The 26,831-nt window shown below is 37.4% G+C and overlaps 7 non-coding genes and 1 pseudogene across 7 annotated transcripts; all 8 read right to left on the bottom strand.

The window, feature by feature from the left end:
- Window positions 1–2,214: 2,214 nt before the first annotated feature.
- Window positions 2,215–2,333, bottom strand: LOC145659729 (5S ribosomal RNA). The gene has a single exon (XR_014125847.1). It is a non-coding gene; the product is annotated as a 5S ribosomal RNA (ribosomal RNA).
- A 3,019-nt stretch (window positions 2,334–5,352) lies between these two features.
- Window positions 5,353–5,471, bottom strand: LOC145659772 (5S ribosomal RNA). The gene has a single exon (XR_014125909.1). It is a non-coding gene; the product is annotated as a 5S ribosomal RNA (ribosomal RNA).
- Window positions 5,472–8,478: 3,007 nt separating this feature from the next.
- LOC145659713 (5S ribosomal RNA) lies at window positions 8,479–8,597 on the bottom strand. The gene has a single exon (XR_014125826.1). It is a non-coding gene; the product is annotated as a 5S ribosomal RNA (ribosomal RNA).
- A 3,007-nt stretch (window positions 8,598–11,604) lies between these two features.
- LOC145659698 (5S ribosomal RNA) lies at window positions 11,605–11,723 on the bottom strand. Its single transcript, XR_014125805.1, has one exon. It is a non-coding gene; the product is annotated as a 5S ribosomal RNA (ribosomal RNA).
- Window positions 11,724–14,728: 3,005 nt separating this feature from the next.
- On the bottom strand, window positions 14,729–14,847 carry LOC145659854 (5S ribosomal RNA). The gene has a single exon (XR_014125987.1). It is a non-coding gene; the product is annotated as a 5S ribosomal RNA (ribosomal RNA).
- A 4,816-nt stretch (window positions 14,848–19,663) lies between these two features.
- LOC145659835 (5S ribosomal RNA) lies at window positions 19,664–19,782 on the bottom strand. The gene has a single exon (XR_014125968.1). It is a non-coding gene; the product is annotated as a 5S ribosomal RNA (ribosomal RNA).
- Window positions 19,783–22,787: 3,005 nt separating this feature from the next.
- On the bottom strand, window positions 22,788–22,906 carry LOC145659776 (5S ribosomal RNA). The gene has a single exon (XR_014125918.1). It is a non-coding gene; the product is annotated as a 5S ribosomal RNA (ribosomal RNA).
- Window positions 22,907–25,952: 3,046 nt separating this feature from the next.
- LOC145659792 (5S ribosomal RNA) lies at window positions 25,953–26,061 on the bottom strand (annotated as a pseudogene).
- Window positions 26,062–26,831: the final 770 nt, after the last annotated feature.

The following is a 26,831-nucleotide window of genomic DNA, read 5'->3' as shown; positions in this document are numbered from 1 at the left end:
TTAACCAGAAAACCCATATTCTATCATTTAACCAATGAAAGATAGAAAATCACAACAACAAAAAACAACATAATAACATGTCGAAAAGATCTGCGCTAACATTAACAAGCATCGCTGTCACCATAGCAACCACAGCAGCTGGGGTTTTTACACAGGATACAAGATTTCATGACATTGCGATTAGCAAAGTAACATTTTCAAAAGAAACATAAAATAAACAATAATATCTCTGTACCTTTGATGACATATAAACATGTAAAAATTGCTTGTTAGCATGTGTGTGCGTGTGCGTGTGTGTGTGTGTACTACCCATGTAATAATAAATTGTGAGCACCAGTGAGAAGTCCCCATAAAAAACACATGCACAATAAATGATGCTAAAGGACTCTTCAGCTGCAGTTTATTTCTGTACATATGATACACGCTGTTCTACAAGTTACACATGTAGAAGTCTCTGTACAAATCAACACATTAAAGTTGGAAATCTTTGGAAACTGGGAAAGGTTTTTCATGCTGTTTTCTGTGTGGTGGAGTGACACAGGCGCAGATGCACACAGTATGAGTGTAATGTCTTGTGATAGTTACCCTCCACCACAGTGTGTTCATGGACTGTGGGTTTGAAATGCACATATGCTGTGTGTATATATATTTATATATGTATGTAAATTAAAACACAGGATTAACACAGAAAAGTTTGTATATTTTAACAAAGTAGGTAAAACAAAAGTATATTAAGAAAAAATGAACTTACCTGTGATTTTTTTGTGGAGAGTCTTCCATGTTGTCTTTGAAGGGGAGCTTTATGGGGAATTGTCCTGCTTAAAGACAGGAAGTGACATCACCCAATTTCCTGTTTTTCCTTGTATTAGTTTCCAAAGGAAATTTCAAGAGTGGAGTTTTGATGTTGACTTATTTTGGAGAATTTATGATTGCTGATTTTCTTTTATTGAACTTGTAACTTGTAAATGCTAAATTCTATTTTCTAAAACATTTTTGTTTGTTTTTGTAATGATTGCCAGATGAATCCTTGAAGCTTTCCATCCAATTGGTTCAAAAAAAGGTTCATATCTGGAGGCTTCATGTGCACACAAACCCCCCTGCTGGCTAAACCTTTATTGTCATTTCAACTATTTGTGATGGATCTCTTGGCTGTTTTGCACCAGTGACAGCATGGGAATAGTCACTGCCAACAATAGAAATAAAAACACCTTAATATGATTTTGTGTGGTTCATTCATTCATCTAATCTGTTTTTGATGTGTAGGTAATGGTTTTGGAGGTCTACTAGTGTCAAAAAACAGGTTGATTTCAGTCAATGTTTAAATAAACCAAAGAGGACATGAGATGTTTATGTTGAGATGTTTTTAAGACTGTTGCAGTGTTTTTCAAAGATGGGAAAAATGGTTATGCTTATGAATACTGTGGTGACTTTATTCACTTTTATTAAGAAATAATATTTTTTCCACTGTGCTTTTCCACAGGATACAAGATTTCATTACATTGCGATTAGCAAACTAACATTTTCAAAAGAAACATAAAATAAAAAATAATATCTCTGTACCTGTGATGATATATAAACATGTAAAAAATCAATTGCTTGTTAATGTGTGTGTGTGTGTGTGTGTGTGTGTGTGTGTGTGTGTGTGTGTGTGTATGTGTGTGTGTGTATGTATGAGTGAGAGACAGACTTGGCTCCCCTGGTAGAAGGAACAGAATGAATATAGTTAGCAAACGAAAGAAAGGCTGCAGTAACTAAAATTAGTCTATCCCTTCCCAAAACAACACCCATTAAAATGTACATAGCACATATAATGTCGAAAGGGATTCAAGAGTAAAACCATGTTCTAATCCCAAAATGATTGGACGGAGTTGAACTCGACGCAACCAACCTCCAGTTCCGTTAATAAAAGCTTTGAGTGGCGTGCGGTCCAACGCACCTAGATAATTGCTCCGAAAGTGTTCGCACACACAAACGGCATAATACATGAAGGTAAGAGAAAGATGTAAAAGTAAAGAAACATGGAGTTGTTTTGGTGAAATTGATAAGACAAACATACATACGTTTATGAGAACCCGGTGCACTTACTAAGCTCCAAAATGCTACAGTTCTAAACCTAAAAGCAAGAAAGAAAGCATAAAATAAAACCCTAAAGAAATGAAGCCACGTTGTACGTGAAAAGAGGCAAAAATGAAAAGAAACATAGCTAAGAAGAAAAGCTTACAGCACCTGGTATTCCCAGGCGGTCTCCCATCCAAGTACTAACCAGGCCCGACCCTGCTTAGCTTCCGAGATCGGACGAGATCGGGCGTGTTCAGAGTGGTATGGCCGTAAGCGATGAAAGCGGCGAAAAATGCGCCTTTATGCAATACATCGACAGCGTGGCTACAGACACAATCACCCGATTAAGCTCTTGTCGAAGCGATAAAACAATGCCTTACACAATGCCTTCATGTTTTTGCTTTCTTTTTTGCATTGCTTTAACATGCTCTTCCTCTCTGCAATATGCTGGATGATCCGTTGCTTAAAATGATATGAAGTTTAGTTTATGGGATCATTATACAGCGTATCGCTGTATTGGACACTTCTAGCTAGAGCAAGCTAAGCTGTGGTTAGTTCCTACAACTAACGTGAGCTAGCTACCTGTCCATCCATACGTTCAGTGAACAAATACGCGACAACTCAAGAGCTCCAGCTGTGCACAACCGCACTGTTTCACAATACCAAGCCAGCTTGTGTACCCCGACAATTCTGTCTACTCGCTGTGATGCTGCGTTTTGTTCTGGCACTGTTAACATCACGAGGCAAGCGGCAGTACTGGGTCTGTGAACCTTTACTGTAAAAACATGGAAAAATGAAATTGCGTGCGTGTGTGTGCATGTGAGAGAGAGAGACTGGCAGACTCTCCTCCCCTCAAGGTCCGTTAGTAAAAAAAAAAATTCATCTGGAAATCTAAGTTGCTATATTGTGCTGTGTAATGTTAAGCGCAGCACAACAATGTCCTGTAGGTCACATAAATAACGTAAGTAGCCTAATGTCATAATAACAAATATGAACAGGAATGATCAACCACTACAAACAGCATGTTAAAATACTAAAAATAACGAGTTGATTACAAATCGAGTAAACATTTAGAAAGTGAAACTTAACCAGAAAACCCATATTCTATCATTTAACCAATGAAAGATAGAAAATCACAACAACAAAAAACAACATAATAACATGTCGAAAAGATCTGCGCTAACATTAACAAGCATCGCTGTCACCATAGCAACCACAGCAGCTGGGGTTTTTACACAGGATACAAGATTTCATGACATTGCGATTAGCAAAGTAACATTTTCAAAAGAAACATAAAATAAACAATAATATCTCTGTACCTTTGATGACATATAAACATGTAAAAATTGCTTGTTAGTATGTGTGTGCGTGTGCGTGTGTGTGTGTGTGTGTGTGTGTACTACCCATGTAATAATAAATTGTGAGCACCAGTGAGAAGTCCCCAAAAAAAACACATGCACAATAAATGATGCTAAAGGACTCTTCAGCTGCAGTTTATTTCTGTACATATGATACACGCTGTTCTACAAGTTTCACATGTAGAAGTCTCTGTACAAATCAACACATTAAAGTTGGAAATCTTTGGAAACTGGGAAAGGTTTTTCATGCTGTTTTCTGTGTGGTGGAGTGACACAGGCGCAGATGCACACAGTATGAGTGTAATGTCTTGTGATAGTTACCCTCCACCACAGTGTGGTCATGGACTGTGGGTTTGAAATGCACATATGCTGTGTATATATATATTTATATATGTATGTAAATTAAAACACAGGATTAACACAGAAAAGTTTGTATATTTTAACAAAGTAGGTAAAACAAAAGTATATTAAGAAAAAATGAACTTACCTGTGATTTTTTTGTGGAGAGTCTTCCATGTTGTCTTTGAAGGGGAGCTTTATGGGGAATTGTCCTGCTTAAAGACAGGAAGTGACATCACCCAATTTCCTGTTTTTCCTTGTATTAGTTTCCAAAGGAAATTTCAAGAGTGGAGTTTTGATGTTGACTTATTTTGGAGAATTTATGATTGCTGATTTTCTTTTATTGAACTTGTAACTTGTAAATGCTAAATTCTATTTTCTAAAACATTTTTGTTTGTTTTTGTAATGATTGCCAGATGAATCCTTGAAGCTTTCCATCCAATTGGTTCAAAAAAAGGTTCATATCTGGAGGCTTCATGTGCACACAAACCCCCCTGCTGGCTAAACCTTTATTGTCATTTCAACTATTTGTGATGGATCTCTTGGCTGTTTTGCACCAGTGACAGCATGGGAATAGTCACTGCCAACAATAGAAATAAAAACACCTTAATATGATTTTGTGTGGTTCATTCATTCATCTAATCTGTTTTTGATGTGTAGGTAATGGTTTTGGAGGTCTACTAGTGTCAAAAAACAGGTTGATTTCAGTCAATGTTTAAATAAACCAAATAGGACATGAGATGTTTATGTTGAGATGTTTTTAAGACTGTTGCAGTGTTTTTCAAAGATGGGAAAAATGGTTATGCTTATGAATACTGTGGTGACTTTATTCACTTTTATTAAGAAATAATATTTTTTCCACTGTGCTTTTCCACAGGATACAAGATTTCATTACATTGCGATTAGCAAACTAACATTTTCAAAAGAAACATAAAATAAAAAATAATATCTCTGTACCTGTGATGATATATAAACATGTAAAAAATCAATTGCTTGTTAATGTGTGTGTGTGTGTGTGTGTGTGTGTGTGTGTGTGTGTATGTGTGTGTATGTATGAGTGAGAGACAGACTTGGCTCCCCTGGTAGAAGGAACAGAATGAATATAGTTAGCAAACGAAAGAAAGGCTGCAGTAACTAAAATTAGTCTATCCCTTCCCAAAACAACACCCATTAAAATGTACATAGCACATATAATGTCGAAAGGGATTCAAGAGTAAAACCATGTTCTAATCCCAAAATGATTGGACGGAGTTGAACTCGACGCAACCAACCTCCAGTTCCGTTAATAAAAGCTTTGAGTGGCGTGCGGTCCAACGCACCTAGATAATTGCTCCGAAAGTGTTCGCACACACAAACGGCATAATACATGAAGGTAAGAGAAAGATGTAAAAGTAAAGAAACATGGAGTTGTTTTGGTGAAATTGATAAGACAAACATACATACGTTTATGAGAACCCGGTGCACTTACTAAGCTCCAAAATGCTACAGTTCTAAACCTAAAAGCAAGAAAGAAAGCATAAAATAAAACCCTAAAGAAATGAAGCCACGTTGTACGTGAAAAGAGGCAAAAATGAAAAGAAACATAGCTAAGAAGAAAAGCTTACAGCACCTGGTATTCCCAGGCGGTCTCCCATCCAAGTATTAACCAGGCCCGACCCTGCTTAGCTTCCGAGATCGGACGAGATCGGGCGTGTTCAGAGTGGTATGGCCGTAAGCGATGAAAGCGGCGAAAAATGCGCCTTTATGCAATACATCGACAGCGTGGCTACAGACACAATCACCCGATTAAGCTCTTGTCGAAGCGATAAAACAATGCCTTACACAATGCCTTCATGTTTTTGCTTTCTTTTTTGCATTGCTTTAACATGCTCTTCCTCTCTGCAATATGCTGGATGATCCGTTGCTTAAAATGATATGAAGTTTAGTTTATGGGATCATTATACAGCGTATCGCTGTATTGGACACTTCTAGCTAGAGCAAGCTAAGCTGTGGTTAGTTCCTACAACTAACGTGAGCTAGCTACCTGTCCATCCATACGTTCAGTGAACAAATACGCGACAACTCAAGAGCTCCAGCTGTGCACAACCGCACTGTTTCACAATACCAAGCCAGCTTGTGTACCCCGACAATTCTGTCTACTCGCTGTGATGCTGCGTTTTGTTCTGGCACTGTTAACATCACGAGGCAAGCGGCAGTACTGGGTCTGTGAACCTTTACTGTAAAAACATGGAAAAATGAAATTGCGTGCGTGTGTGTGCATGTGAGAGAGAGAGACTGGCAGACTCTCCTCCCCTCAAGGTCCGTTAGTAAAAAAAAAAATTCATCTGGAAATCTAAGTTGCTATATTGTGCTGTGTAATGTTAAGCGCAGCACAACAATGTCCTGTAGGTCACATAAATAACGTAAGTAGCCTAATGTCATAATAACAAATATGAACAGGAATGATCAACCACTACAAACAGCATGTTAAAATACTAAAAATAACGAGTTGATTACAAATCGAGTAAACATTTAGAAAGTGAAACTTAACCAGAAAACCCATATTCTATCATTTAACCAATGAAAGATAGAAAATCACAACAACAAAAAACAACATAATAACATGTCGAAAAGATCTGCGCTAACATTAACAAGCATCGCTGTCACCATAGCAACCACAGCAGCTGGGGTTTTTACACAGGATACAAGATTTCATGACATTGCGATTAGCAAAGTAACATTTTCAAAAGAAACATAAAATAAACAATAATATCTCTGTACCTTTGATGACATATAAACATGTAAAAATTGCTTGTTAGCATGTGTGTGCGTGTGCGTGTGTGTGTGTGTACTACCCATGTAATAATAAATTGTGAGCACCAGTGAGAAGTCCCCATAAAAAACACATGCACAATAAATGATGCTAAAGGACTCTTCAGCTGCAGTTTATTTCTGTACATATGATACACGCTGTTCTACAAGTTACACATGTAGAAGTCTCTGTACAAATCAACACATTAAAGTTGGAAATCTTTGGAAACTGGGAAAGGTTTTTCATGCTGTTTTCTGTGTGGTGGAGTGACACAGGCGCAGATGCACACAGTATGAGTGTAATGTCTTGTGATAGTTACCCTCCACCACAGTGTGTTCATGGACTGTGGGTTTGAAATGCACATATGCTGTGTGTATATATATTTATATATGTATGTAAATTAAAACACAGGATTAACACAGAAAAGTTTGTATATTTTAACAAAGTAGGTAAAACAAAAGTATATTAAGAAAAAATGAACTTACCTGTGATTTTTTTGTGGAGAGTCTTCCATGTTGTCTTTGAAGGGGAGCTTTATGGGGAATTGTCCTGCTTAAAGACAGGAAGTGACATCACCCAATTTCCTGTTTTTCCTTGTATTAGTTTCCAAAGGAAATTTCAAGAGTGGAGTTTTGATGTTGACTTATTTTGGAGAATTTATGATTGCTGATTTTCTTTTATTGAACTTGTAACTTGTAAATGCTAAATTCTATTTTCTAAAACATTTTTGTTTGTTTTTGTAATGATTGCCAGATGAATCCTTGAAGCTTTCCATCCAATTGGTTCAAAAAAAGGTTCATATCTGGAGGCTTCATGTGCACACAAACCCCCCTGCTGGCTAAACCTTTATTGTCATTTCAACTATTTGTGATGGATCTCTTGGCTGTTTTGCACCAGTGACAGCATGGGAATAGTCACTGCCAACAATAGAAATAAAAACACCTTAATATGATTTTGTGTGGTTCATTCATTCATCTAATCTGTTTTTGATGTGTAGGTAATGGTTTTGGAGGTCTACTAGTGTCAAAAAACAGGTTGATTTCAGTCAATGTTTAAATAAACCAAATAGGACATGAGATGTTTATGTTGAGATGTTTTTAAGACTGTTGCAGTGTTTTTCAAAGATGGGAAAAATGGTTATGCTTATGAATACTGTGGTGACTTTGTTCACTTTTATTAAGAAATAATATTTTTTCCACTGTGCTTTTCCACAGGATACAAGATTTCATTACATTGCGATTAGCAAACTAACATTTTCAAAAGAAACATAAAATAAAAAATAATATCTCTGTACCTGTGATGATATATAAACATGTAAAAAATCAATTGCTTGTTAATGTGTGTGTGTGTGTGTGTGTGTGTGTGTGTGTGTGTATGTGTGTGTATGTATGAGTGAGAGACAGACTTGGCTCCCCTGGTAGAAGGAACAGAATGAATATAGTTAGCAAACGAAAGAAAGGCTGCAGTAACTAAAATTAGTCTATCCCTTCCCAAAACAACACCCATTAAAATGTACATAGCACATATAATGTCGAAAGGGATTCAAGAGTAAAACCATGTTCTAATCCCAAAATGATTGGACGGAGTTGAACTCGACGCAACCAACCTCCAGTTCCGTTAATAAAAGCTTTGAGTGGCGTGCGGTCCAACGCACCTAGATAATTGCTCCGAAAGTGTTCGCACACACAAACGGCATAATACATGAAGGTAAGAGAAAGATGTAAAAGTAAAGAAACATGGAGTTGTTTTGGTGAAATTGATAAGACAAACATACATACGTTTATGAGAACCCGGTGCACTTACTAAGCTCCAAAATGCTACAGTTCTAAACCTAAAAGCAAGAAAGAAAGCATAAAATAAAACCCTAAAGAAATGAAGCCACGTTGTACGTGAAAAGAGGCAAAAATGAAAAGAAACATAGCTAAGAAGAAAAGCTTACAGCACCTGGTATTCCCAGGCGGTCTCCCATCCAAGTACTAACCAGGCCCGACCCTGCTTAGCTTCCGAGATCGGACGAGATCGGGCGTGTTCAGAGTGGTATGGCCGTAAGCGATGAAAGCGGCGAAAAATGCGCCTTTATGCAATACATCGACAGCGTGGCTACAGACACAATCACCCGATTAAGCTCTTGTCGAAGCGATAAAACAATGCCTTACACAATGCCTTCATGTTTTTGCTTTCTTTTTTTCATTGCTTTAACATGCTCTTCCTCTCTGCAATATGCTGGATGATCCGTTGCTTAAAATGATATGAAGTTTAGTTTATGGGATCATTATACAGCGTATCGCTGTATTGGACACTTCTAGCTAGAGCAAGCTAAGCTGTGGTTAGTTCCTACAACTAACGTGAGCTAGCTACCTGTCCATCCATACGTTCAGTGAACAAATACGCGACAACTCAAGAGCTCCAGCTGTGCACAACCGCACTGTTTCACAATACCAAGCCAGCTTGTGTACCCCGACAATTCTGTCTACTCGCTGTGATGCTGCGTTTTGTTCTGGCACTGTTAACATCACGAGGCAAGCGGCAGTACTGGGTCTGTGAACCTTTACTGTAAAAACATGGAAAAATGAAATTGCGTGCGTGTGTGTGCATGTGAGAGAGAGAGACTGGCAGACTCTCCTCCCCTCAAGGTCCGTTAGTAAAAAAAAAAATTCATCTGGAAATCTAAGTTGCTATATTGTGCTGTGTAATGTTAAGCGCAGCACAACAATGTCCTGTAGGTCACATAAATAACGTAAGTAGCCTAATGTCATAATAACAAATATGAACAGGAATGATCAACCACTACAAACAGCATGTTAAAATACTAAAAATAACGAGTTGATTACAAATCGAGTAAACATTTAGAAAGTGAAACTTAACCAGAAAACCCATATTCTATCATTTAACCAATGAAAGATAGAAAATCACAACAACAAAAAACAACATAATAACATGTCGAAAAGATCTGCGCTAACATTAACAAGCATCGCTGTCACCATAGCAACCACAGCAGCTGGGGTTTTTACACAGGATACAAGATTTCATGACATTGCGATTAGCAAAGTAACATTTTCAAAAGAAACATAAAATAAACAATAATATCTCTGTACCTTTGATGACATATAAACATGTAAAAATTGCTTGTTAGCATGTGTGTGCGTGTGCGTGTGTGTGTGTGTACTACCCATGTAATAATAAATTGTGAGCACCAGTGAGAAGTCCCCATAAAAAACACATGCACAATAAATGATGCTAAAGGACTCTTCAGCTGCAGTTTATTTCTGTACATATGATACACGCTGTTCTACAAGTTACACATGTAGAAGTCTCTGTACAAATCAACACATTAAAGTTGGAAATCTTTGGAAACTGGGAAAGGTTTTTCATGCTGTTTTCTGTGTGGTGGAGTGACACAGGCGCAGATGCACACAGTATGAGTGTAATGTCTTGTGATAGTTACCCTACACCACAGTGTGTTCATGGACTGTGGGTTTGAAATGCACATATGCTGTGTGTATATATATTTATATATGTATGTAAATTAAAACACAGGATTAACACAGAAAAGTTTGTATATTTTAACAAAGTAGGTAAAACAAAAGTATATTAAGAAAAAATGAACTTACCTGTGATTTTTTTGTGGAGAGTCTTCCATGTTGTCTTTGAAGGGGAGCTTTATGGGGAATTGTCCTGCTTAAAGACAGGAAGTGACATCACCCAATTTCCTGTTTTTCCTTGTATTAGTTTCCAAAGGAAATTTCAAGAGTGGAGTTTTGATGTTGACTTATTTTGGAGAATTTATGATTGCTGATTTTCTTTTATTGAACTTGTAACTTGTAAATGCTAAATTCTATTTTCTAAAACATTTTTGTTTGTTTTTGTAATGATTGCCAGATGAATCCTTGAAGCTTTCCATCCAATTGGTTCAAAAAAAGGTTCATATCTGGAGGCTTCATGTGCACACAAACCCCCCTGCTGGCTAAACCTTTATTGTCATTTCAACTATTTGTGATGGATCTCTTGGCTGTTTTGCACCAGTGACAGCATGGGAATAGTCACTGCCAACAATAGAAATAAAAACACCTTAATATGATTTTGTGTGGTTCATTCATTCATCTAATCTGTTTTTGATGTGTAGGTAATGGTTTTGGAGGTCTACTAGTGTCAAAAAACAGGTTGATTTCAGTCAATGTTTAAATAAACCAAATAGGACATGAGATGTTTATGTTGAGATGTTTTTAAGACTGTTGCAGTGTTTTTCAAAGATGGGAAAAATGGTTATGCTTATGAATACTGTGGTGACTTTATTCACTTTTATTAAGAAATAATATTTTTTCCACTGTGCTTTTCCACAGGATACAAGATTTCATTACATTGCGATTAGCAAACTAACATTTTCAAAAGAAACATAAAATAAAAAATAATATCTCTGTACCTGTGATGATATATAAACATGTAAAAAATCAATTGCTTGTTAATGTGTGTGTGTGTGTGTGTGTGTGTGTGTGTGTGTGTATGTGTGTGTATGTATGAGTGAGAGACAGACTTGGCTCCCCTGGTAGAAGGAACAGAATGAATATAGTTAGCAAACGAAAGAAAGGCTGCAGTAACTAAAATTAGTCTATCCCTTCCCAAAACAACACCCATTAAAATGTACATAGCACATATAATGTCGAAAGGGATTCAAGAGTAAAACCATGTTCTAATCCCAAAATGATTGGACGGAGTTGAACTCGACGCAACCAACCTCCAGTTCCGTTAATAAAAGCTTTGAGTGGCGTGCGGTCCAACGCACCTAGATAATTGCTCCGAAAGTGTTCGCACACACAAACGGCATAATACATGAAGGTAAGAGAAAGATGTAAAAGTAAAGAAACATGGAGTTGTTTTGGTGAAATTGATAAGACAAACATACATACGTTTATGAGAACCCGGTGCACTTACTAAGCTCCAAAATGCTACAGTTCTAAACCTAAAAGCAAGAAAGAAAGCATAAAATAAAACCCTAAAGAAATGAAGCCACGTTGTACGTGAAAAGAGGCAAAAATGAAAAGAAACATAGCTAAGAAGAAAAGCTTACAGCACCTGGTATTCCCAGGCGGTCTCCCATCCAAGTACTAACCAGGCCCGACCCTGCTTAGCTTCCGAGATCGGACGAGATCGGGCGTGTTCAGAGTGGTATGGCCGTAAGCGATGAAAGCGGCGAAAAATGCGCCTTTATGCAATACATCGACAGCGTGGCTACAGACACAATCACCCGATTAAGCTCTTGTCGAAGCGATAAAACAATGCCTTACACAATGCCTTCATGTTTTTGCTTTCTTTTTTGCATTGCTTTAACATGCTCTTCCTCTCTGCAATATGCTGGATGATCCGTTGCTTAAAATGATATGAAGTTTAGTTTATGGGATCATTATACAGCGTATCGCTGTATTGGACACTTCTAGCTAGAGCAAGCTAAGCTGTGGTTAGTTCCTACAACTAACGTGAGCTAGCTACCTGTCCATCCATACGTTCAGTGAACAAATACGCGACAACTCAAGAGCTCCAGCTGTGCACAACCGCACTGTTTCACAATACCAAGCCAGCTTGTGTACCCCGACAATTCTGTCTACTCGCTGTGATGCTGCGTTTTGTTCTGGCACTGTTAACATCACGAGGCAAGCGGCAGTACTGGGTCTGTGAACCTTTACTGTAAAAACATGGAAAAATGAAATTGCGTGCGTGTGTGTGCATGTGAGAGAGAGAGACTGGCAGACTCTCCTCCCCTCAAGGTCCGTTAGTAAAAAAAAAAATTCATCTGGAAATCTAAGTTGCTATATTGTGCTGTGTAATGTTAAGCGCAGCACAACAATGTCCTGTAGGTCACATAAATAACGTAAGTAGCCTAATGTCATAATAACAAATATGAACAGGAATGATCAACCACTACAAACAGCATGTTAAAATACTAAAAATAACGAGTTGATTACAAATCGAGTAAACATTTAGAAAGTGAAACTTAACCAGAAAACCCATATTCTATCATTTAACCAATGAAAGATAGAAAATCACAACAACAAAAAACAACATAATAACATGTCGAAAAGATCTGCGCTAACATTAACAAGCATCGCTGTCACCATAGCAACCACAGCAGCTGGGGTTTTTACACAGGATACAAGATTTCATGACATTGCGATTAGCAAAGTAACATTTTCAAAAGAAACATAAAATAAACAATAATATCTCTGTACCTTTGATGACATATAAACATGTAAAAATTGCTTGTTAGCATGTGTGTGCGTGTGCGTGTGTGTGTGTGTACTACCCATGTAATAATAAATTGTGAGCACCAGTGAGAAGTCCCCATAAAAAACACATGCACAATAAATGATGCTAAAGGACTCTTCAGCTGCAGTTTATTTCTGTACATATGATACACGCTGTTCTACAAGTTACACATGTAGAAGTCTCTGTACAAATCAACACATTAAAGTTGGAAATCTTTGGAAACTGGGAAAGGTTTTTCATGCTGTTTTCTGTGTGGTGGAGTGACACAGGCGCAGATGCACACAGTATGAGTGTAATGTCTTGTGATAGTTACCCTACACCACAGTGTGTTCATGGACTGTGGGTTTGAAATGCACATATGCTGTGTGTATATATATTTATATATGTATGTAAATTAAAACACAGGATTAACACAGAAAAGTTTGTATATTTTAACAAAGTAGGTAAAACAAAAGTATATTAAGAAAAAATGAACTTACCTGTGATTTTTTTGTGGAGAGTCTTCCATGTTGTCTTTGAAGGGGAGCTTTATGGGGAATTGTCCGGCTTAAAGACAGGAAGTGACATCACCCAATTTCCTGTTTTTCCTTGTATTAGTTTCCAAAGGAAATTTCAAGAGTGGAGTTTTGATGTTGACTTATTTTGGAGAATTTATGATTGCTGATTTTCTTTTATTGAACTTGTAACTTGTAAATGCTAAATTCTATTTTCTAAAACATTTTTGTTTGTTTTTGTAATGATTGCCAGATGAATCCTTGAAGCTTTCCATCCAATTGGTTCAAAAAAAGGTTCATATCTGGAGGCTTCATGTGCACACAAACCCCCCTGCTGGCTAAACCTTTATTGTCATTTCAACTATTTGTGATGGATCTCTTGGCTGTTTTGCACCAGTGACAGCATGGGAATAGTCACTGCCAACAATAGAAATAAAAACACCTTAATATGATTTTGTGTGGTTCATTCATTCATCTAATCTGTTTTTGATGTGTAGGTAATGGTTTTGGAGGTCTACTAGTGTCAAAAAACAGGTTGATTTCAGTCAATGTTTAAATAAACCAAATAGGACATGAGATGTTTATGTTGAGATGTTTTTAAGACTGTTGCAGTGTTTTTCAAAGATGGGAAAAATGGTTATGCTTATGAATACTGTGGTGACTTTATTCACTTTTATTAAGAAATAATATTTTTTCCACTGTGCTTTTCCACAGGATACAAGATTTCATTACATTGCGATTAGCAAACTAACATTTTCAAAAGAAACATAAAATAAAAAATAATATCTCTGTACCTGTGATGATATATAAACATGTAAAAAATCAATTGCTTGTTAATGTGTGTGTGTGTGTGTGTGTGTGTGTGTGTGTGTATGTGTGTGTATGTATGAGTGAGAGACAGACTTGGCTCCCCTGGTAGAAGGAACAGAATGAATATAGTTAGCAAACGAAAGAAAGGCTGCAGTAACTAAAATTAGTCTATCCCTTCCCAAAACAACACCCATTAAAATGTACATAGCACATATAATGTCGAAAGGGATTCAAGAGTAAAACCATGTTCTAATCCCAAAATGATTGGACGGAGTTGAACTCGACGCAACCAACCTCCAGTTCCGTTAATAAAAGCTTTGAGTGGCGTGCGGTCCAACGCACCTAGATAATTGCTCCGAAAGTGTTCGCACACACAAACGGCATAATACATGAAGGTAAGAGAAAGATGTAAAAGTAAAGAAACATGGAGTTGTTTTGGTGAAATTGATAAGACAAACATACATACGTTTATGAGAACCCGGTGCACTTACTAAGCTCCAAAATGCTACAGTTCTAAACCTAAAAGCAAGAAAGAAAGCATAAAATAAAACCCTAAAGAAATGAAGCCACGTTGTACGTGAAAAGAGGCAAAAATGAAAAGAAACATAGCTAAGAAGAAAAGCTTACAGCACCTGGTATTCCCAGGCGGTCTCCCATCCAAGTACTAACCAGGCCCGACCCTGCTTAGCTTCCGAGATCGGACGAGATCGGGCGTGTTCAGAGTGGTATGGCCGTAAGCGATGAAAGCGGCGAAAAATGCGCCTTTATGCAATACATCGACAGCGTGGCTACAGACACAATCACCCGATTAAGCTCTTGTCGAAGCGATAAAACAATGCCTTACACAATGCCTTCATGTTTTTGCTTTCTTTTTTGCATTGCTTTAACATGCTCTTCCTCTCTGCAATATGCTGGATGATCCGTTGCTTAAAATGATATGAAGTTTAGTTTATGGGATCATTATACAGCGTATCGCTGTATTGGACACTTCTAGCTAGAGCAAGCTAAGCTGTGGTTAGTTCCTACAACTAACGTGAGCTAGCTACCTGTCCATCCATACGTTCAGTGAACAAATACGCGACAACTCAAGAGCTCCAGCTGTGCACAACCGCACTGTTTCACAATACCAAGCCAGCTTGTGTACCCCGACAATTCTGTCTACTCGCTGTGATGCTGCGTTTTGTTCTGGCACTGTTAACATCACGAGGCAAGCGGCAGTACTGGGTCTGTGAACCTTTACTGTAAAAACATGGAAAAATGAAATTGCGTGCGTGTGTGTGCATGTGAGAGAGAGAGACTGGCAGACTCTCCTCCCCTCAAGGTCCGTTAGTAAAAAAAAAAATTCATCTGGAAATCTAAGTTGCTATATTGTGCTGTGTAATGTTAAGCGCAGCACAACAATGTCCTGTAGGTCACATAAATAACGTAAGTAGCCTAATGTCATAATAACAAATATGAACAGGAATGATCAACCACTACAAACAGCATGTTAAAATACTAAAAATAACGAGTTGATTACAAATCGAGTAAACATTTAGAAAGTGAAACTTAACCAGAAAACCCATATTCTATCATTTAACCAATGAAAGATAGAAAATCACAACAACAAAAAACAACATAATAACATGTCGAAAAGATCTGCGCTAACATTAACAAGCATCGCTGTCACCATAGCAACCACAGCAGCTGGGGTTTTTACACAGGATACAAGATTTCATGACATTGCGATTAGCAAAGTAACATTTTCAAAAGAAACATAAAATAAACAATAATATCTCTGTACCTTTGATGACATATAAACATGTAAAAATTGCTTGTTAGTATGTGTGTGCGTGTGCGTGTGTGTGTGTGTACTACCCATGTAATAATAAATTGTGAGCACCAGTGAGAAGTCCCCATAAAAAACACATGCACAATAAATGATGCTAAAGGACTCTTCAGCTGCAGTTTATTTCTGTACATATGATACACGCTGTTCTACAAGTTACACATGTAGAAGTCTCTGTACAAATCAACACATTAAAGTCGGAAATCTTTGGAAACTGGGCAAGGTTTTTCATGCTGTTTTCTGTGTGGTGGAGTGACACAGGCGCAGATGCACACAGTATGAGTGTAATGTCTTGTGATAGTTACCCTCCACCACAGTGTGTTCATGGACTGTGGGTTTGAAATGCACATATGCTGTGTGTATATATATTTATATATGTATGTAAATTAAAACACAGGATTAACACAGAAAAGTTTGTATATTTTAACAAAGTAGGTAAAACAAAAGTATATTAAGAAAAAATGAACTTACCTGTGATTTTTTTGTGGAGAGTCTTCCATGTTGTCTTTGAAGGGGAGCTTTATGGGGAATTGTCCTGCTTAAAGACAGGAAGTGACATCACCCAATTTCCTGTTTTTCCTTGTATTAGTTTCCAAAGGAAATTTCAAGAGTGGAGTTTTGATGTTGACTTATTTTGTTAATGTGTGTGTGTGTGTGTGTGTGTGTGTGTGTGTGTGTGTGTGTGTGTATGTGTGTGTATGTATGAGTGAGAGACAGACTTGGCTCCCCTGGTAGAAGGAACAGAATGAATATAGTTAGCAAACGAAAGAAAGGCTGCAGTAACTAAAATTAGTCTATCTTGTCGAAGCGATAAAACAATGCCTTACACAATGCCTTCATGTTTTTGCTTTCTTTTTTGCATTGCTTTAACATGCTCTTCCTCTCTGCAATATGCTGGATGATCCGTTGCTTAAAATGATATGAAGTTTAGTTTATGGGATCATTATACAGCGTATCGCTGTATTGGACACTTCTAGCTAGAGCAAGCTAAGCTGTGGTTAGTTCCTACAACTAACGTGAGCTAGCTACCTGTCCATCCATACGTTCAGTGAACAAATACGCGACAACTCAAGAGCTCCAGCTGTGCACAACCGCACTGTTTCACAATACCAAGCCAGCTTGTGTACCCCGACAATTCTGTCTACTCGCTGTGATGCTGCGTTTTGTTCTGGCACTGTTAACATCACGAGGCAAGCGGCAGTACTGGGTCTGTGAACCTTTACTGTAAAAACATGGAAAAATGAAATTGCGTGCGTGTGTGTGCATGTGAGAGAGAGAGACTGGCAGACTCTCCTCCCCTCAAGGTCCGTTAGTAAAAAAAAAAATTCATCTGGAAATCTAAGTTGCTATATTGTGCTGTGTAATGTTAAGCGCAGCACAACAATGTCCTGTAGGTCACATAAATAACGTAAGTAGCCTAATGTCATAATAACAAATATGAACAGGAATGATCAACCACTACAAACAGCATGTTAAAATACTAAAAATAACGAGTTGATTACAAATCGAGTAAACATTTAGAAAGTGAAACTTAACCAGAAAACCCATATTCTATCATTTAACCAATGAAAGATAGAAAATCACAACAACAAAAAACAACATAATAACATGTCGAAAAGATCTGCGCTAACATTAACAAGCATCGCTGTCACCATAGCAACCACAGCAGCTGGGGGTTTTACACAGGATACAAGATTTCATGACATTGCGATTAGCAAAGTAACATTTTCAAAAGAAACATAAAATAAACAATAATATCTCTGTACCTTTGATGACATATAAACATGTAAAAATTGCTTGTTAGTATGTGTGTGCGTGTGCGTGTGTGTGTGTGTACTACCCATGTAATAATAAATTGTGAGCACCAGTGAGAAGTCCCCATAAAAAACACATGCACAATAAATGATGCTAAAGGACTCTTCAGCTGCAGTTTATTTCTGTACATATGATACACGCTGTTCTACAAGTTACACATGTAGAAGTCTCTGTACAAATCAACACATTAAAGTCGGAAATCTTTGGAAACTGGGCAAGGTTTTTCATGCTGTTTTCTGTGTGGTGGAGTGACACAGGCGCAGATGCACACAGTATGAGTGTAATGACTTGTGATAGTTACCCTCCACCACAGTGTGTTCATGGACTGTGGGTTTGAAATGCACATATGCTGTGTGTATATATATTTATATATGTATGTAAATTAAAACACAGGATTAACACAGAAAAGTTTGTATATTTTAACAAAGTAGGTAAAACAAAAGTATATTAAGAAAAAATGAACTTACCTGTGATTTTTTTGTGGAGAGTCTTCCATGTTGTCTTTGAAGGGGAGCTTTATGGGGAATTGTCCTGCTTAAAGACAGGAAGTGACATCACCCAATTTCCTGTTTTTCCTTGTATTAGTTTCCAAAGGAAATTTCAAGAGTGGAGTTTTGATGTTGACTTATTTTGGAGAATTTATGATTGCTGATTTTCTTTTATTGAACTTGTAACTTGTAAATGCTAAATTCTATTTTCTAAAACATTTTTGTTTGTTTTTGTAATGATTGCCAGATGAATCCTTGAAGCTTTCCATCCAATTGGTTCAAAAAAAGGTTCATATCTGGAGGCTTCATGTGCACACAAACCCCCCTGCTGGCTAAACCTTTATTGTCATTTCAACTATTTGTGATGGATCTCTTGGCTGTTTTGCACCAGTGACAGCATGGGAATAGTCACTGCCAACAATAGAAATAAAAACACCTTAATATGATTTTGTGTGGTTCATTCATTCATCTAATCTGTTTTTGATGTGTAGGTAATGGTTTTGGAGGTCTACTAGTGTCAAAAAACAGGTTGATTTCAGTCAATGTTTAAATAAACCAAATAGGACATGAGATGTTTATGTTGAGATGTTTTTAAGACTGTTGCAGTGTTTTTCAAAGATGGGAAAAATGGTTATGCTTATGAATACTGTGGTGACTTTATTCACTTTTATTAAGAAATAATATTTTTTCCACTGTGCTTTTCCACAGGATACAAGATTTCATTACATTGCGATTAGCAAACTAACATTTTCAAAAGAAACATAAAATAAAAAATAATATCTCTGTACCTGTGATGATATATAAACATGTAAAAAATCAATTGCTTGTTAATGTGTGTGTGTGTGTGTGTGTGTGTGTGTGTGTGTATGTGTGTGTATGTATGAGTGAGAGACAGACTTGGCTCCCCTGGTAGAAGGAACAGAATGAATATAGTTAGCAAACGAAAGAAAGGCTGCAGTAACTAAAATTAGTCTATCCCTTCCCAAAACAACACCCATTAAAATGTACATAGCACATATAATGTCGAAAGGGATTCAAGAGTAAAACCATGTTCTAATCCCAAAATGATTGGACGGAGTTGAACTCGACGCAACCAACCTCCAGTTCCGTTAATAAAAGCTTTGAGTGGCGTGCGGTCCAACGCACCTAGATAATTGCTCCGAAAGTGTTCGCACACACAAACGGCATAATACATGAAGGTAAGAGAAAGATGTAAAAGTAAAGAAACATGGAGTTGTTTTGGTGAAATTGATAAGACAAACATACATACGTTTATGAGAACCCGGTGCACTTACTAAGCTCCAAAATGCTACAGTTCTAAACCTAAAAGCAAGAAAGAAAGCATAAAATAAAACCCTAAAGAAATGAAGCCACGTTGTACGTGAAAAGAGGCAAAAATGAAAAGAAACATAGCTAAGAAGAAAAGCTTACAGCACCTGGTATTCCCAGGCGGTCTCCCATCCAAGTACTAACCAGGCCCGACCCTGCTTAGCTTCCGAGATCGGACGAGATCGGGCGTGTTCAGAGTGGTATGGCCGTAAGCGATGAAAGCGGCGAAAAATGCGCCTTTATGCAATACATCGACAGCGTGGCTACAGACACAATCACCCGATTAAGCTCTTGTCGAAGCGATAAAACAATGCCTTACACAATGCCTTCATGTTTTTGCTTTCTTTTTTGCATTGCTTTAACATGCTCTTCCTCTCTGCAATATGCTGGATGATCCGTTGCTTAAAATGATATGAAGTTTAGTTTATGGGATCATTATACAGCGTATCGCTGTATTGGACACTTCTAGCTAGAGCAAGCTAAGCTGTGGTTAGTTCCTACAACTAACGTGAGCTAGCTACCTGTCCATCCATACGTTCAGTGAACAAATACGCGACAACTCAAGAGCTCCAGCTGTGCACAACCGCACTGTTTCACAATACCAAGCCAGCTTGTGTACCCCGACAATTCTGTCTACTCGCTGTGATGCTGCGTTTTGTTCTGGCACTGTTAACATCACGAGGCAAGCGGCAGTACTGGGTCTGTGAACCTTTACTGTAAAAACATGGAAAAATGAAATTGCGTGCGTGTGTGTGCATGTGAGAGAGAGAGACTGGCAGACTCTCCTCCCCTCAAGGTCCGTTAGTAAAAAAAAAAATTCATCTGGAAATCTAAGTTGCTATATTGTGCTGTGTAATGTTAAGCGCAGCACAACAATGTCCTGTAGGTCACATAAATAACGTAAGTAGCCTAATGTCATAATAACAAATATGAACAGGAATGATCAACCACTACAAACAGCATGTTAAAATACTAAAAATAACGAGTTGATTACAAATCGAGTAAACATTTAGAAAGTGAAACTTAACCAGAAAACCCATATTCTATCATTTAACCAATGAAAGATAGAAAATCACAACAACAAAAAACAACATAATAACATGTCGAAAAGATCTGCGCTAACATTAACAAGCATCGCTGTCACCATAGCAACCACAGCAGCTGGGGTTTTTACACAGGATACAAGATTTCATGACATTGCGATTAGCAAAGTAACATTTTCAAAAGAAACATAAAATAAACAATAATATCTCTGTACCTTTGATGACATATAAACATGTAAAAATTGCTTGTTAGTATGTGTGTGCGTGTGCGTGTGTGTGTGTGTACTACCCATGTAATAATAAATTGTGAGCACCAGTGAGAAGTCCCCATAAAAAACACATGCACAATAAATGATGCTAAAGGACTCTTCAGCTGCAGTTTATTTCTGTACATATGATACACGCTGTTCTACAAGTTACACATGTAGAAGTCTCTGTACAAATCAACACATTAAAGTTGGAAATCTTTGGAAACTGGGCAAGGTTTTTCATGCTGTTTTCTGTGTGGTGGAGTGACACAGGCGCAGATGCACACAGTATGAGTGTAATGTCTTGTGATAGTTACCCTCCACCACAGTGTGTTCATGGACTGTGGGTTTGAAATGCACATATGCTGTGTGTATATATATTTATATATGTATGTAAATTAAAACACAGGATTAACACAGAAAAGTTTGTATATTTTAACAAAGTAGGTAAAACAAAAGTATATTAAGAAAAAATGAACTTACCTGTGATTTTTTTGTGGAGAGTCTTCCATGTTGTCTTTGAAGGGGAGCTTTATGGGGAATTGTCCTGCTTAAAGACAGGAAGTGACATCACCCAATTTCCTGTTTTTCCTTGTATTAGTTTCCAAAGGAAATTTCAAGAGTGGAGTTTTGATGTTGACTTATTTTGGAGAATTTATGATTGCTGATTTTCTTTTATTGAACTTGTAACTTGTAAATGCTAAATTCTATTTTCTAAAACATTTTTGTTTGTTTTTGTAATGATTGCCAGATGAATCCTTGAAGCTTTCCATCCAATTGGTTCAAAAAAAGGTTCATATCTGGAGGCTTCATGTGCACACAAACCCCCCTGCTGGCTAAACCTTTATTGTCATTTCAACTATTTGTGATGGATCTCTTGGCTGTTTTGCACCAGTGACAGCATGGGAATAGTCACTGCCAACAATAGAAATAAAAACACCTTAATATGATTTTGTGTGGTTCATTCATTCATCTAATCTGTTTTTGATGTGTAGGTAATGGTTTTGGAGGTCTACTAGTGTCAAAAAACAGGTTGATTTCAGTCAATGTTTAAATAAACCAAATAGGACATGAGATGTTTATGTTGAGATGTTTTTAAGACTGTTGCAGTGTTTTTCAAAGATGGGAAAAATGGTTATGCTTATGAATACTGTGGTGACTTTATTCACTTTTATTAAGAAATAATATTTTTTCCACTGTGCTTTTCCACAGGATACAAGATTTCATTACATTGCGATTAGCAAACTAACATTTTCAAAAGAAACATAAAATAAAAAATAATATCTCTGTACCTGTGATGATATATAAACATGTAAAAAATCAATTGCTTGTTAATGTGTGTGTGTGTGTGTGTGTGTGTGTGTGTGTGTATGTGTGTGTATGTATGAGTGAGAGACAGACTTGGCTCCCCTGGTAGAAGGAACAGAATGAATATAGTTAGCAAACGAAAGAAAGGCTGCAGTAACTAAAATTAGTCTATCCCTTCCCAAAACAACACCCATTAAAATGTACATAGCACATATAATGTCGAAAGGGATTCAAGAGTAAAACCATGTTCTAATCCCAAAATGATTGGACGGAGTTGAACTCGACGCAACCAACCTCCAGTTCCGTTAATAAAAGCTTTGAGTGGCGTGCGGTCCAACGCACCTAGATAATTGCTCCGAAAGTGTTCGCACACACAAACGGCATAATACATGAAGGTAAGAGAAAGATGTAAAAGTAAAGAAACATGGAGTTGTTTTGGTGAAATTGATAAGACAAACATACATACGTTTATGAGAACCCGGTGCACTTACTAAGCTCCAAAATGCTACAGTTCTAAACCTAAAAGCAAGAAAGAAAGCATAAAATAAAACCCTAAAGAAATGAAGCCACGTTGTACGTGAAAAGAGGCAAAAATGAAAAGAAACATAGCTAAGAAGAAAAGCTTACAGCACCTGGTATTCCCAGGCGGTCTCCCATCCAAGCACTAACCAGACCCGACCCTGCTTAGCTTCCGAGATCGGACGAGATCGGGCGTGTTCAGAGTGGTATGGCCGTAAGCGATGAAAGCGGCGAAAAATGCGCCTTTATGCAATACATCGACAGCGTGGCTACAGACACAATCACCCGATTAAGCTCTTGTCGAAGCGATAAAACAATGCCTTACACAATGCCTTCATGTTTTTGCTTTCTTTTTTTCATTGCTTTAACATGCTCTTCCTCTCTGCAATATGCTGGATGATCCGTTGCTTAAAATGATATGAAGTTTAGTTTATGGGATCATTATACAGCGTATCGCTGTATTGGACACTTCTAGCTAGAGCAAGCTAAGCTGTGGTTAGTTCCTACAACTAACGTGAGCTAGCTACCTGTCCATCCATACGTTCAGTGAACAAATACGCGACAACTCAAGAGCTCCGGCTGTGCACAACCGCACTGTTTCACAATACCAAGCCAGCTTGTGTACCCCGACAATTCTGTCTACTCGCTGTGATGCTGCGTTTTGTTCTGGCACTGTTAACATCACGAGGCAAGCGGCAGTACTGGGTCTGTGAACCTTTACTGTAAAAACATGGAAAAATGAAATTGCGTGCGTGTGTGTGCATGTGAGAGAGAGAGACTGGCAGACTCTCCTCCCCTCAAGGTCCGTTAGTAAAAAAAAAATTCATCTGGAAATCTAAGTTGCTATATTGTGCTGTGTAATGTTAAGCGCAGCACAACAATGTCCTGTAGGTCACATAAATAACGTAAGTAGCCTAATGTCATAATAACAAATATGAACAGGAATGATCAACCACTACAAACAGCATGTTAAAATACTAAAAATAACGAGTTGATTACAAATCGAGTAAACATTTAGAAAGTGAAACTTAACCAGAAAACCCATATTCTATCATTTAACCAATGAAAGATAGAAAATCACAACAACAAAAAACAACATAATAACATGTCGAAAAGATCTGCGCTAACATTAACAAGCATCGCTGTCACCATAGCAACCACAGCAGCTGGGGTTTTTACACAGGATACAAGATTTCATGACATTGCGATTAGCAAAGTAACATTTTCAAAAGAAACATAAAATAAACAATAATATCTCTGTACCTTTGATGACATATAAACATGTAAAAATTGCTTGTTAGTATGTGTGTGCGTGTGCGTGTGTGTGTGTGTGTGTGTACTACCCATGTAATAATAAATTGTGAGCACCAGTGAGAAGTCCCCATAAAAAACACATGCACAATAAATGATGCTAAAGGACTCTTCAGCTGCAGTTTATTTCTGTACATATGATACACGCTGTTCTACAAGTTACACATGTAGAAGTCTCTGTACAAATCAACACATTAAAGTTGGAAATCTTTGGAAACTGGGAAAGGTTTTTCATGCTGTTTTCTGTGTGGTGGAGTGACACAGGCGCAGATGCACACAGTATGAGTGTAATGTCTTGTGATAGTTACCCTCCACCACAGTGTGTTCATGGACTGTGGGTTTGAAATGCACATATGCTGTGTGTATATATATTTATATATGTATGTAAATTAAAACACAGGATTAACACAGAAAAGTTTGTATATTTTAACAAAGTAGGTAAAACAAAAGTATATTAAGAAAAAATGAACTTACCTGTGATTTTTTTGTGGAGAGTCTTCCATGTTGTCTTTGAAGGGGAGCTTTATGGGGAATTGTCCTGCTTAAAGACAGGAAGTGACATCACCCAATTTCCTGTTTTTCCTTGTATTAGTTTCCAAAGGAAATTTCAAGAGTGGAGTTTTGATGTTGACTTATTTTGGAGAATTTATGATTGCTGATTTTCTTTTATTGAACTTGTAACTTGTAAATGCTAAATTCTATTTTCTAAAACATTTTTGTTTGTTTTTGTAATGATTGCCAGATGAATCCTTGAAGCTTTCCATCCAATTGGTTCAAAAAAAGGTTCATATCTGGAGGCTTCATGTGCACACAAACCCCCCTGCTGGCTAAACCTTTATTGTCATTTCAACTATTTGTGATGGATCTCTTGGCTGTTTTGCACCAGTGACAGCATGGGAATAGTCACTGCCAACAATAGAAATAAAAACACCTTAATATGATTTTGTGTGGTTCATTCATTCATCTAATCTGTTTTTGATGTGTAGGTAATGGTTTTGGAGGTCTACTAGTGTCAAAAAACAGGTTGATTTCAGTCAATGTTTAAATAAACCAAATAGGACATGAGATGTTTATGTTGAGATGTTTTTAAGACTGTTGCAGTGTTTTTCAAAGATGGGAAAAATGGTTATGCTTATGAATACTGTGGTGACTTTATTCACTTTTATTAAGAAATAATATTTTTTCCACTGTGCTTTTCCACAGGATACAAGATTTCATTACATTGCGATTAGCAAACTAACATTTTCAAAAGAAACATAAAATAAAAAATAATATCTCTGTACCTGTGATGATATATAAACATGTAAAAAATCAATTGCTTGTTAATGTGTGTGTGTGTGTGTGTGTGTGTGTGTGTGTGTGTGTGTGTGTGTGTGTGTGTGTGTGTGTATGTGTGTATGTGTGTGTATGTATGAGTGAGAGACAGACTTGGCTCCCCTGGTAGAAGGAACAGAATGAATATAGTTAGCAAACGAAAGAAAGGCTGCAGTAACTAAAATTAGTCTATCCCTTCCCAAAACAACACCCATTAAAATGTACATAGCACATATAATGTCGAAAGGGATTCAAGAGTAAAACCATGTTCTAATCCCAAAATGATTGGACGGAGTTGAACTCGACGCAACCAACCTCCAGTTCCGTTAATAAAAGCTTTGAGTGGCGTGCGGTCCAACGCACCTATATAATTGCTCCGAAAGTGTTCGCACACACAAACGGCATAATACATGAAGGTAAGAGAAAGATGTAAAAGTAAAGAAACATGAAGTTGTTTTGGTGAAATTGATAAGACAAACATACATACGTTTATGAGAACCCGGTGCACTTACTAAGTTCCAAAATGCTACAGTTCTAAACCTAAAAGCAAGAAAGAAAGCATAAAATAAAACCCTAAAGAAATGAAACCACGTTGTACGTGAAAAGAGGCAAAAATGAAAAGAAACATAGCTAAGAAGAAAAGCTTACAGCACCTGGTATTCCCAGGCGGTCTCCCATCCAAGTACTAACCAGGCCCGACCTTGCTTAGTTTCCGAGATCGGACGTGTTCAGGGTGGTATGGCGGTAATCATTAAAGATGGCGAAATATGCGCCTTTTATGGAATACATCGACAGCGTGGCTACAGACACATTCACCCGATTAAGCTCTTATCGAAGCAATAAAACAATGCCTTACACAATGCCTTGATGTTTTTGCTTTCTTTTTTTCATTGCTTTAACATGCTCTTCCTCTCTGCAATATGCAGGATGATCCGTTGCTTAAAATGATATGAAGTTTAGTTTAGAATTTAATTGCCCTTTTTTTCTGTCTTTATTATTAATAGATCTCTGCCCAGCGTGCTTTGCTTGTGGTGTTCCTATGCACCTTTAATGATGTTGCTCCACTTAAGAATACAATCATTAGGGACAAAAAATTAGTCCCTTGGTATAATGAGCACATTCACAATTTAAATCAAAACACTCTCCCCACATGATGCAGAAAAGATGGTCCATGCAGTTATTACATCAAGATTGGACTACTGTAATGCAGTAATGTCTGGCTGTAACATTATGCACCTAAACAAGCTTCAGCTAGTTCAAAATGCAGCAGTCAGAGTTCTTACAAGATCTTCTTTGATCACATAACTCCTATCTTAGCTACTTTACATTGGCTCCCAGCAGAATTTCGTATTGATTATAAAGTACTTCTAATAACCTACACAGCACTGAACCTTAGAGAACCAGAGTACCAGTAGCATTTTCCTATAAAGCTCCCACATTATAGAATAACCTTCCTGTAAATGTTTGAGATTCAGACAGTCCCAATATTTAAGGCTAGGCTGAAAACACGTCTACTCTTA

Source organism: Electrophorus electricus, chromosome 1, assembly GCF_041902795.1.
Source record: "Electrophorus electricus isolate QZ-2024a chromosome 1, ASM4190279v1, whole genome shotgun sequence".
Classification (NCBI taxonomy): Eukaryota; Metazoa; Chordata; class Actinopteri; order Gymnotiformes; family Gymnotidae; genus Electrophorus; species Electrophorus electricus.
Note: the sequence above shows the minus strand (reverse complement) of the source record. Positions and strands in the feature narration are given on the sequence as shown.